Source organism: Heptranchias perlo, chromosome 6, assembly GCF_035084215.1.
Source record: "Heptranchias perlo isolate sHepPer1 chromosome 6, sHepPer1.hap1, whole genome shotgun sequence".
In the NCBI taxonomy this organism is placed as follows: Eukaryota; Metazoa; Chordata; class Chondrichthyes; order Hexanchiformes; family Hexanchidae; genus Heptranchias; species Heptranchias perlo.
The window spans coordinates 18954485-18967305 of NC_090330.1; positions in this window are offsets into that span (position 1 = coordinate 18954485).

The following is a 12821-nucleotide window of genomic DNA, read 5'->3' on the forward strand; positions in this document are numbered from 1 at the left end:
TTATACAATTCTTTACTAATGAGTTTCCTAATATGATAGAAGTTTTTACTGGAATGTAGTGGGTTTGGACTTCAGCGTACTGTGCTGGTTACTGCCAAATCACTGAACTGTTTGAAAAAGAATTTCGCTCGGGGATCAGTGCTGTACGAAACAAGAGAAAAACACCTCATCTTGAATTCATGACCAAGGCTTGCTGAGTCCGAGCAATCTTGACAAAGCCGATTTGCAAAATCTTTCATACCTAATTCTATCTGTATGTGTTCAGTTTACGGCAGCATTGTACCAATTTCTGCTGTCTTGTGCACAACAGAAAGAATTTTTCTGAACTTCAGCTGTTTTACATTAGTATCAGCAGTTGTGGCCCAGTGGGCGAGGATTCATGAGTCAAACATAAGATGCCTGCAGAACAAGTTAACAGGCGAACTCGAACCTGGGACCATCCAGCTGTGGCCTTTTTTAAACCTGCCTTGTGCATCAAGCACCTGTTAAATGGATTTGCAGGACTAAGTTCAAAGAATAAATTGGGAGGACTCTGTTGTCTGTTATCAAGGAATCACATGGCTAAATTTAATATCACATGGCTAATGAACCATCTAATTCACTGACGAAACAAAAGGACCAACTTTCAAGAATTCAATCTATGGGCCAGTGCCTTCATATGGATGAAATTCCATTGATCTCGTAACCAACAATGTTACTTTACTGCAGTGGAAATCACATTGATAATTCATTGTAGTAAAAAATATCGTTCTGCACCAGATATCTTGTCACTCTAAAAAAACAGTGGTTGGGTAGGAGTTAACCAAAAACAGATGAGGTCCTACGGTCAATCTCTTCTAGCATTCTGCACCCAAAGAAACAATCAACAATTTGGGCTGGTTCATCTCCTAATCCCCCCCAAACATATTGGAAACAGAAAATAAATTGAACTGCATGCAGTGGGTTGAAAAAGATTGCATTGGCTAGTTTGGAAGAAGCTTACATCGTTCCCATGTGACGACATTCCTTGTGTGCTAAGGCCTTTTCTAGAGATGAAATTAACCAGGGACTGCACCATCACAGATGCAATATTCAGCATCATCTATGGTCAATAGGTGCCAATATATTATACAGTATATATTTGAGAAGTGAAGTCTTATTACATTGCAGATGCATGTTTGGTGACAATAATTGGCAATTTGAATGAAACAGCAAAAGAAAAAACTGTTTAAACTTGAAATTCTGAAAAACCTGACACTGATTCAAAAACTCCCTAATCCAAAGGCAGTTTTCCTGGTTGTGTGCTTGACCGAATACTGAGTGCACATGTTATGAAACAGATGTGATCTTAACAAGTACCGTTTCTTGTGGTTGAACAGGAATAAACACTTTTTAAGTATATAATTGAAGAAACAATGTCCAAACGGAGAATAAATGGCTTATGATGCGAGGATCTGATACATGGATCACCCCCAATGCTCCCAGACTCTGAAACCCACTCTCCCATAGATCCCAGATCCTAGCACCTGCCCCAGTGTTCCATGAAACTCCCTCTCCTAGAGACCTAGGATTCCCCCACCCCGCCAAGGACATCCAGATCCTTGCACATCCCCTCAAAATACTGTTAGGCCTGAAGACCCCTCCTCAGCGTGTGTAGATCTGAGCGTTGTCCCCAGATCTGAGGTCTGTGACCCTGGTAACACTGCTTGGAATTGCACTCCTGTTCCTTATCAAATCATTAACGCATGGAAGATCTGCTAGATATAGATAAATAAGCACTTTTAAACATGTTTTGAAAGAAATTGTGATCACCTTGAGAGCTCAATGCTGTCTGGTTGAAAAATGCAGAATGACCTTTTAAAGGAAGTAGGTGAGAACATTGGATGATTATAGTTAGGACATCTGCAATGTTCTCTCGATTCAGGAACCATTCCTTTAGTTTGGAAAATTGCACATGTCACTCCCCTATTTAAGAAAGGTGAGAGAGGAAAACCAGGGAATTATAGGCCAGTTAGCCTAACATCTGTTGTCGGGAAATTACTAGAGTCTGTAATTAAGGATAGAGTGACTGAATATCTTGACAATTTTCAGCTGATTGGAGAGAGCCAGCATGGATTTGTAAAAGGTAGGTCATGCCTGACAAACCTGTTTGAATTTTTTGAAGAGGTGACTAAAGTAGTGGTCAGGGGAATGTCTATGGATGTTATTTATATGGACTTCCAGAAGGCATTCAATAAAGTCCATCATAAGAGACTGTTAGCTAAAGTTGAAGCTCATGGAATTGAGGGCAAATTATTGACCTGGTTAGGAAATTGGTTGTGTAGCTGGATACTGAGAGTAGGGATAATAGGCAGGTACTCAAATTGGCAGGATGTGACTAGTGGTGTCTCACAGGGATCTGTTTTGGACCCTCAACTATTCATTGTATTTATTAACAACTTAGATGACGGGATAGAGAGCCACATATCCAAGTTTGCCAATGACACAAAGATAGGCAGCATTGTAAGCAGTGTAGATGGAAGCATAAAATTACAGAGTGATATTAATAGATTAAGTGAGTGGGCAAATGGAGTGTTTCAAATGGATTTCAGTGTAGGCAAGTGTGAAGTCATCCACTTTGGACCTAAAAAGGATAGATCAGAGTAATTTCTAAATGGTGAAAAGCTCGAAACAGTGGAGGTCTAAAGAGACTTAGGGGTCCATGAACATAGATCATTAAAATGTCATAGACCGGTTCAGAAAATAATCAAAGAGGCTAATGGAATGCTGGCTTTTATATCTAGAGGACTAGAATACAAGAGGGTAGAAGTTATGCTCCAGCGATACAAAGCCCTGGTTAGACCACACCTGGAGTACTGTGTTCAGTTCTGGGCACCACACCTTAAGAAGGATATATTGGCCTTGGAGAGAGTGCAGTACAGATTTACTAGAAAGACACCTGGACTCCAGGGTTAAATTATGAGGAAAAATTACACAAACTAGGGTTGTATTCCCTGGAATTTAGAAGATTAAGGGGTGATTTGATCAAAGTTTTCAAGATATTAAGGGGAACTGAGAGGGTAGATAGAGGGGAACTATTTCCACTGGTTGGGAATTCTAGGACTCGGGGACATAGCCTAAAAATTAGAGCCAGGACTTTCAGAAGTGAAGTTAGGAAACAGTTCTACAGGCGAAGGGTGGTAAAAGTTTGGAACTCTCTTCCGCAAACGGCAGTTGATGCTAGCTCAGTTGTTAATTTCAAATATGAGATTGATAGATTTTTGTTAATCAAAGGTGTTAAGGGATATGGGAGTAATGCAGGTATATGGAGTCAGGTCACATATTAGCCATGATCTCATTGAATGGCGGAACAGGCTCAAGAGGCTAAATGGCCTACTCCTGTTCCTACGTTCCCATGGCGGCTGAATTGTTTCTTTAACAGTGACATTTAGTAACCTTTAAAATAAATAAATGGCAATTCATTTGAAAGCTAAAATCTAACTATTTGGTGGATGTCTTTCAGTTTTTGTGAAAGAATGCTTGAGTTCTGCTGTGGTTATCTGATCATTGATTTGCCAATTGGATTAAAGTACAGGTAAAGGAGAGAAGAGAATTTGCATAAACAGAATTTGTTTAAAAAAGTCTAAAAATCTGGAGTAGAAATAAAAGATATGTAAGTTGTAATTGAACAACTATCTCTGTAACCTCCTCCAGCCCTACAACCCTCCGAGATCTCTGCACTCCTCCAATTCCGGCTTCTTGTGCATCCCCAATTTTCTTCGCTCTACCAATGGCGATTGTGCCTAGGCCCTAAGCTCTGAAATTCCCTCCCTAAACCTCTCCGCTTTACTATCTCTCTCTCCCCCTTTAAGACACTCCTTAAAACCTACCTCTTTGACCAAGCTTTTTGGTCACCTGTCCTACTATCTCCTTATGTGGTTCAGTGTTAAATTTTGTTTTTTATGACATCAAGTTACATCGGGGCAGAAATCGCTTAGAAAATAACGGTGAGCATAACAGCCCTCATCATTGTGAATGACGGAACCAAGGAGCAAGTTCCGGCGTTCGCACATGCGCAGTGAAACATGGAAATCCGGGACTTGCTCCTATTGGTTCACCAGCGATATGACAGCTTCGAATTAAAGGGACATCGCACGCTGCAATCAGAGAAATCATTGAACCAGGGCCAACTTGCTCATCTGCCCATCTGGAAAGTAAGTAATATCGCCACAAAACAGGTACACTTAAAAATACTAGGTCTAAATTAAGTTTTAACAGCGCAGTAAGTCTTAACGACAAACAATTAAAATTAATTTTAAAAATGTGGAGTCTCATTATTCCTTATTTTAATAGTTTTTGGTCATTTTTTTAAAAAAACTTTTCCCTTGGGTCTCTTTTTTTTAATTCAATTATTTCTTACCATCTCTTTTTTTCTCTGCCTATAACTGTTTTTACAAATGATTTTAATGTATCTTTCACTTCCTGGATTTCATGTTGTAGCTAGCAGTAACCATTTCGCAGCGTGTCAAAAATGCTGCAATCTGATTGATCGAGGGGGGCAGTGACTCTCATGTTTCTCCCATGGGTCCTAGCTTCACTTGAACTAACGCTGGGCTCTTCTCCTCTTCCTATTTGAGGAAGTGCACCTAGTAAAGACCACGGTAAGTTAGTGGGTTAGTATAAATTTATGGAGCGACGAGCATTGTTGGTTTGCTGCTCCAAGTAATTTCTGCCTGATCGAGTCTACAGCACAGAGACAGGCCAATCGGCCCAACTGCTCTATGTCGGAGTTTAGGCTCCACACGAACCTACTCCCTCCCTCTTCATCTAACTATCAGCATACCCTTCTATTCCTTTCTCCCTATGTGCTTATCTAGCTTCCCTTTAAATGCATCTATGCTATTTGCCTCAACTACTCCTTGTGGTAGCATGTTCCATATTCTTACCACTCTTTGGGTAAAGAAGTTTCTCCTGAATTCCCTATTGGATTTGTTAGTGACTATCTTATATTTATGACCTCTAGTTTTGGAGTCCCCCACAAGTGGAAACATTTTCTCTACACCTACCCTATCGAACCCTTTCATTGTCTTGAAGACCTCTATCAGGTCACCCCTCAACCTGTTCTTTACTAGAGAAAAACGCACCAGCCTGTTCAGCCTTTCCTGATAAATACATCCTCTCAGTTCTGGTATCATCCTTGTGAATCTTTTTTGCACCTTCTCCAATGCCTCTATATCCTTTTTACAATATGGAGACCAGAACTGTGCACAGTACTCCAAGTGTGAAGTACCTTGGGATGTTTTACTACGTTAAAGGCACAATAAAATGCAAGGTGTTGTTGTTGACATATGTTCATTCAGTAGGCTGCTATTGAACTGAGGACAATTTGTTTTACAGATTCTGAGCAGTTTTGTCCTTCAAAAAAGTTCAGTATCATTAATTACATATTCCACTATCCTGCTTGTCCATTATGGCTTAAACAGGATCAATGGAATAAAAATTGGTCAGGTTCTGTAATGGGTGGGCAATTCTGCCAGGTTACCTCCCAGGCGGCCAAGTTGAAAATTATGCTTGATGTCTCACAAGTGACAGTGAATTATCATTGTTCTTTCATGACATGACAATCTTTCCTGCAACCAAAGAACATCTAAAACTTACTGTTGCTAGATATACAGTACTTACATTTCCTGGTAGAACAGATTTAAATTAATTCTAAAAGTACATTGCTTGAAAATGTGTTTGGCAAACTTTTTTTGTTTGCACAGGCTGATGAAAAGCCAATGTTGAAGTGTAAATGACAAATTATGAAATCAACTACAGTGATTAGTAATGGGACCAAAAGATCTTCCTGAAGTGCATCATTTACAATTTGAAACTCTTCCTTGAGGTGGCCATTTACAGAGACAAATCTATTTGAGTTGTCATATAGTAGTCTGACTACCTGCACCAGCTTTTGAGAGATGCCATAATGCTTCACGATGAAGCAAATCAATCTAGTTAAATGGTTTACTGAAATCAATGACAGCAAAAAGAGGAGCAATTGTTGGTGGCTGTTCCCTTGGTGACTCTGCATTGGATTTGTGTTGGTTCAAAGCAATATCTCCTTACATGAAAACTTACCTAATTTCCCTTTGATAAGTTTATTCTGTTGAGTACAATTCTTCTATAGACCTTTGTGTTGACTGACTTGAGATTGAATCAACTATAGGTTGTCATTAGCACAAAGTCCTTTTTTAAGGCAAGAGGACAATTACATCTGTCTTTTGGGTGTTTCCTCATGTTCAAAGAAGTGTTGACACGGGGGATTTGCTGTATGAAATCCCTGTCCATTTTTATGTTCTTCTGTCATAATTGCAAAATCAGAACCTTTAAGGGGGAGGGGGGTTCTGCTCAGTCCTGTATTTTGTATAATATAAACAAATTCCCTGGCTTATATTTGGCCTCATCTCACTTGAGTGTTCATCAGTCTGCCTGATAGTAGAAACGCATATGGGGGCACATATGGATTAAAGCATCTTGTTCACATAACAAGAGGTTTTCATGCTATTGTATGACCAGATAACGGACAATAACATTAAAGTCCTGATTATAAGTGATACAGAGTACGCTTACGAGAGAGACCAGTGATGCTGAAATTGAGAGAATATCCAGTGCAGAAATTTGTAACATTATTATTTCAGCACTGTAGCAAAGTCATGACAATGGTGCCACCAAATTGGGAGGCCCACAAACCTAGCAAGATTTCTTCAAAATTTTAACTTTGGAATTTTATTTATATGCAGGTCCTACTCATCTTCTGTTTACAGAAATACTTCCCTCCCCCATTTCTGTTTTCGTCCATTTTTTTCAATTCATTTTTCTCTCATTTATTTCTTCTTCCCAATGGTGTATATGTGGAAGGGACTCCCAGTAAAAGCAATCAATACTGTGTTGATGTACTCTAAGAAATATTCTGATAGACATTTGGGCAACAATGGAATTGTAGGTTCTAAGGGTAAGTACAAATAAAGATGATCAACTATCCGATGGAACATGATAGTTTTGAGGTACTGTGATCAGGGACAAGTCCTGCCATAGAAAGCAAGGTGAATAAGTTAGGTTGTGGATAGATATTTTGGAGCTTTGATTGACTTTGAGAGAACAGAAAGGAACTTCGCAGAACTTTCCCCAGGAGTTAAATAAACTGAGTGAGTAGATGATGAGGCAAATTATACAAGGTCTGTGGACCGACGAGCTTGATGGGGCTTTTCTTGTTCAGTGGTTTCTCACATTTGTTTATTTCTCCATTCGTTGTTACTTTCTGTGTATCTTTTTTAATATCCCTTCAGGCTCCTAATCCTCTCTCTCCAGACAATTACTCAACTTTGTTTCCCATTGTCCGTCTATTCCTATATTAACAACCTCAGCTTGGCTCAGCTCGCCAACACAGATGCCTGAATGTTACTTCCAGCATTCTGGCCTTGCAACAGCTGTTGCTTCCCCAGAACCGTTTCACATAATTGCAAACCCTTATTCTTTAATTACGTTCCAAATGACTGAGAGCTGCCCTCGCATTATCTACCCTGAGGTTTTTTTTAAGCCATGTTGTTACTTAACAATTTGCAAGCTACTTTAAACTGTTACAGACACAATGATGTGTAGGCAGATGGAGGCAGCTTAGTAACAAATATTTTCAGACTTCACAAAAACAAGGAGAAATAAACTAACATGCAGAAGTCATAAGATAAAATAAATCCCATTTAAACAATATATGGAGTTCTATGAACTTGATCTTACTATAGACTTAATTGATAGTATCCATGTATTGGTATACTTTATGCTATATTACCAATTATAACAGTAAAGACTTGCATTTACAAGTGTCTTTCACAACCTCAGGACATCCCAAAGCACTTTACAGCTAATGAGGTACTTTTGAAGTGTACTCACCGTTGTAATGTAGGAATATAATATAAACTACATAGTGTATAAACCAGAAACCACAAACATAATGTTACGGGGGTAGAAGTTGGTGGTTTTTGTAATGGAGAGGATATGAGGTCGGAAGCTCAGCTCAGGGTCGAATAGGACGCCAAGGCTCCAAACAGTCTGGTTCAGCCTGAGACAGTGGCTGGGCAATGGTATGGAGTCAGCGGCAAGGGTACAGAGTTTGTGACGGGAGATGAAGACGACGGCTTCGATCATCCCAATGCTCATCTGGAGTAAATTGCGGCTCATCCAAGACTGAATATTGGACAAGCAGTCTGACTATATAGAAGTAGGAAAGGCGGTAAAGAGGTAAAGCTGGGTGTAGTCAGCGTACATTTGGAAGATACTCCTATATCTTCGGATGATGTTGGCAATGGGCAGCATATAGAGGAGCAGGCCAAGAATAGATTCTTGGGGGACTCCAAAGATAACTGTATGGGAGCGGGAAGAGAAGCCATTGCTGGAAATCTTCTCACTACTAACCACCTCCCCTTGACATTCAACGGCATTACCATCGCTGAATCCCCCACCATCAACATCCTCAGGGTCACCATTGACCAGAAACTTAACTGGACCAGCCACATAAATACTGTGGCTACAAGAGCAGGTCAGAGGCTGGGTATTCTGTGGCGAGAGACTCATCTCCTGACTCCCCAAAGCCTTTCCATCATCTACAAGGCACAAGAGTGTGACGGAATACTCTTCACTTGCCTGGATGAGTGCAGATCCAATAACACTCAAGAAGCTCGACACCATCCAGGACAAAGCAGCCCGCTTGATTGGTACCCTATCCACCACCCTAAACATTAACTCCCTTCACCATCAGCGCACCATGGCTGTCTGTACCATCTACAGGATGTACTGCAGCGACTCGCCAAGGCTTCTTTGACAGCACCTCCCAAACCAGCTACCTCTACCACCTAGAAGGACAAGGGCAGCAGGCAAATGGGAACACCACCTGCACGTTCCCCTCCAAGTCACACACCATCCCGACTTGGAAATATATCGCCGTTCCTTCAACGTCGCTGGGTCAAAATCTCGGAACTCCCTACCGAACAGCAGTGTGGGAGAACCTTCACCACACGGACTGCAGAGGTTCTAGAAGGCGGCTCACCATTACCTTCTCAAAGGCAATTAGGGATGGGCAATAAATGCCGGCCTCGCCAGCGACGTCCACATCCCATGAACGAATAAGAAAAAAACTATGATTGGTTAGGTAAGAATGGAATCAAGCAAAGGCATCCCATTGAAGTGGACAATGGAAAAGCGACACTAGATGAGGATGGTGCGGTTGAGTGCATCAAAGACACTGAGAGGTTGAGGAGAGATAATGCACCATGGCCAAAGTCAAAGAGGATGTTGTCTGTGACTTTGATTAGGGTCATTTCAGTGCAATGGCACAGGTGGAAACCTGATTGGAGAGGTTCAGACATGAGGATGTGGGAAAGATGGGCATGGATTTGTGAGACAACAATACGTTCGAAGACTTTGGAATGGAAAGGGAGGTTGGAGGTGGGGTAGTAATTTGCAAGGTCGGGGGTGGGGGTCAAGGATAGGTTTTTTGAGGAGGGTGTGATGATGTCCGTTTCTACAGAGAGATGAGATTGACGGATATGGTGAGAAGACAGGTATGTGGGCTGATCTATGGAAAAGGGATAGGTTCGTTTGTGCATAATGACCATTTATAATTCCTAAAAAAATTATGTTCTCTCGAATGTGAGGAATTAAAGAGCAGAACAAGTAGTTCATACTTCATAAATAATGAGGCTAGTGCATGATTATAAAATAGGTGTGAAATTATTTGCAAACACAATGCACATCAGAAAAAGTCAAATTGGGTTAGGGTTAGGGTTAGATTCTTTCTGCATGCTGTGTGCATTGAAATTATAAATCCATTTATAAAGAAAGGAGCTTATGATTTCATTACATTTTGTTCAGAGGAAATTTGTAACATAGAGGAAATTTGTGTTAAGCCAGTGCTTACAAAAATAAAATAAATATTTCTGTCCTTTCTCAACGTGCAATTGGCTGAAAACAAAGTACGGTCTAACATATATTCACCTCGGTCAAGTCACAAAAATTGACCGATGAGGGAAGAATCACTTAACCTGGCTGTTGCCCTACTTTTCCACTGATGGCCTAATCAGGAATGGTAAATTTGCTGTCTTGGAAAATTCTAAGGGCCAATGTCAATTGAACTTGGATCCTTTCATCAGAAGTTCAACCTTTTGACATTGTAGGCTAATGAGCCATCCTACCCCAGAATGATTCTAATCAGTTTTCTGCTGAAGCAGTAGTAATCCAGCATGCCTAGTTGTATCCTGTAACACCTTAACCTTGCAGCAGCTGCATGAAACTCAGTCATCTGATTGAGTAGTCCTGGAGTACAAAGGTCCAAGGTTATGTTTGGAATCCGGAGTCTGGCAATATGACTGGATGATTCTGAGTCAAATCTTACCTTCACCTTTGCTAAATTAAGATATTTAACAGTATAGGAGTTCATACTCTGTATTGATATTGATTGTTGATGGGAAGTTCACACAGATCAGTGGGCCTTGTGAAGAGATGCCCACTAATAGGAATAGCTTGTTGTCACTCATGTCAGCAGCAGTTCCATGCCAGCGCAGTGTACAATAAATGCTGCCTCTGTAAGCAAAATGCACAGAGGGACCCTAGAAAAAATGCAAGTGCAACAGGGTCATTCACAGGAATAAGTATCCCCTACAACTGACCAGTTGGCCACGCATCTACTCAACAATGGTAAATCTTCATTGAAGTGAATAGATAATAGCTGGTCACATCAAGGATGCAGTAGTTCATGCTGCACAAGGAGGCAAAAGCACCAGCAAGACACAGTAAACACATATTCTCTGTGCACTGAAGCATAACATAAAACTAATTCACTTTTACAGTATCTTGCAGTCTGTTAGTCTTCCATTATGCAGAAAATGAAGTGTCAGTTGTCTAAAACAGAACATATGCAGTTCTCTGCGACAAATATACAGGCAAAGCAAGTAGCAGTTCAGTTCCATAGAAAGTAAGAGTGCCCAATTGCAAAGTTCATTGGAAGAACTTAGCATTGAGACCCTTTCACATGTTCTTACCTGTAGTGGCTTGCCTGTTGCTGGCGACCAGTGCTGTTGTAGATAGCAGGGTGCATGCCAGTCGGAATCCGCTTTAATGGACTGGTGTACAAATGAACAGTGACGCCTGAGATGTTCCTGCAGATGCCAAGCAAGACCCCATGCCATAAAAGTTGAAGCCGTGGTGACCTTCACTCGCCGAGATAGTGCATCCTATGGATGATACATTGTCTCTGCAAGTCTTCTTCAATCTGATGGTACAATTTAATCACAGCATTCTTGCTGTCCCTGTGTTTGAGCCTAGTCGCCACCATACCTGGATAATAGGCTCCCTTTCAGTAGCCCCATTGACTAAGGAAGTGCAAGCTGGGATTCATATGCCTTCTATACGCGAAGAATTGATGCTTCAAAACCTTAACCTTTCTTAAGATCACTTACTACAGGTCTCACCCAGAGTTAAATTATCCCTTTTTGACCAGCTCCCATCCTAAGTAATTCTGCACAAGTTCACTGCCCTCCTGTCCTCCCTAAACCTCTCCCTCCATTTAAACTCGTACCCATTTTCATGGGCTACCCCTCAACCTCACCAGTTCCTGTGGCTTCTCTATTCCCACAGTTGTGATCACTGACAAGGCTATCTCCAACCACTTCCTTGTATCCCTCACCATGCACAACAGGTTTAGCCATGCATCACCAGATCTGGCTGGACCACCTCAAGCACTAACGGTCCTCATTCTCCTCTGCCAATACCGTCCACTGCTCCAGGACCGTTCAGGAGATCAAAGATAACTCCCAGGTTCTTTTCTCCACAACCTGCCATCATCTCAAGCCGCTCTCTCTCCTGCCCCCTCCCTCCTCACCTCCAATAACAAGTGCAACAAGCTCATGAACTTCTTTATCACTAAGAGTGAGAACATCCATTCAGCTGCTTCTGCTGCTTTCCCCATTTCTCCTTGTCCACCCAGCTAAACTTCCCCTAAGGTTGCCTCCTATCCTAGCCCTGAACCCAAATCTTCCTCTACTTTCTCTCCCAGCACTCCTCATGCCCTCTCTGAGGTCATCTTCTCCACCTCCTGCTCCCTTGACCCAATTCCCACTAAATTGCTGATCACCAAACTTCCCTTCCTGGCCCCCATGCTAGCTGACATTGTAAATAATTCCTCCTGCCTTTGAAAACCACTGTCATCATCCTCCTCCTCCTCCTCTCAAAACCCATCTTGACCCATCTGTCCTTGCAAACTACTGCCACATCTGCAATCCCCCTTTCCTTTCCATAGTCCTTGAACATGTTGCCACCTCCCAAATCCACGCCCATCTTTCCAGCAACTTCCTGTTTGAATGTCTCCAATCATTTTCCACCCCTGCCACAGCATCAAACTGCCCTAACCAAAGTCGCAAATGATATCCTCTGTGACTGTGACCAAGCTATATTATCCCTTCTCATCCTTGTTGACGTGTCTGCAGTCTTTGACACAGCCAACCAAATCATCCTCCTCCAATGTCATTCCTCCACTGTCCAGCTCAATGGGACTACCCTCACAGCCAGATCATCTCCATCAATGGCTTCTCTTTCCACCGCAACACCATTATCTCCAGGGTCCCCCAAGGATCTATAGTTGGCCCCTCCTCTTCCTCATCTACATGCTGCCCCTTGGAGACAACATCATAACTCGCACTTTGGGTGTACTTAGCCTGACTAAATCCGGGGTGGTGGGGGTAGAAAACCGGCCCTATGCTACTCTTCGGTAACCAGATAATTGTTGTCATTGGTATTATAGACTTTATCAACAACTTCATTGCTCCAAAGAATTT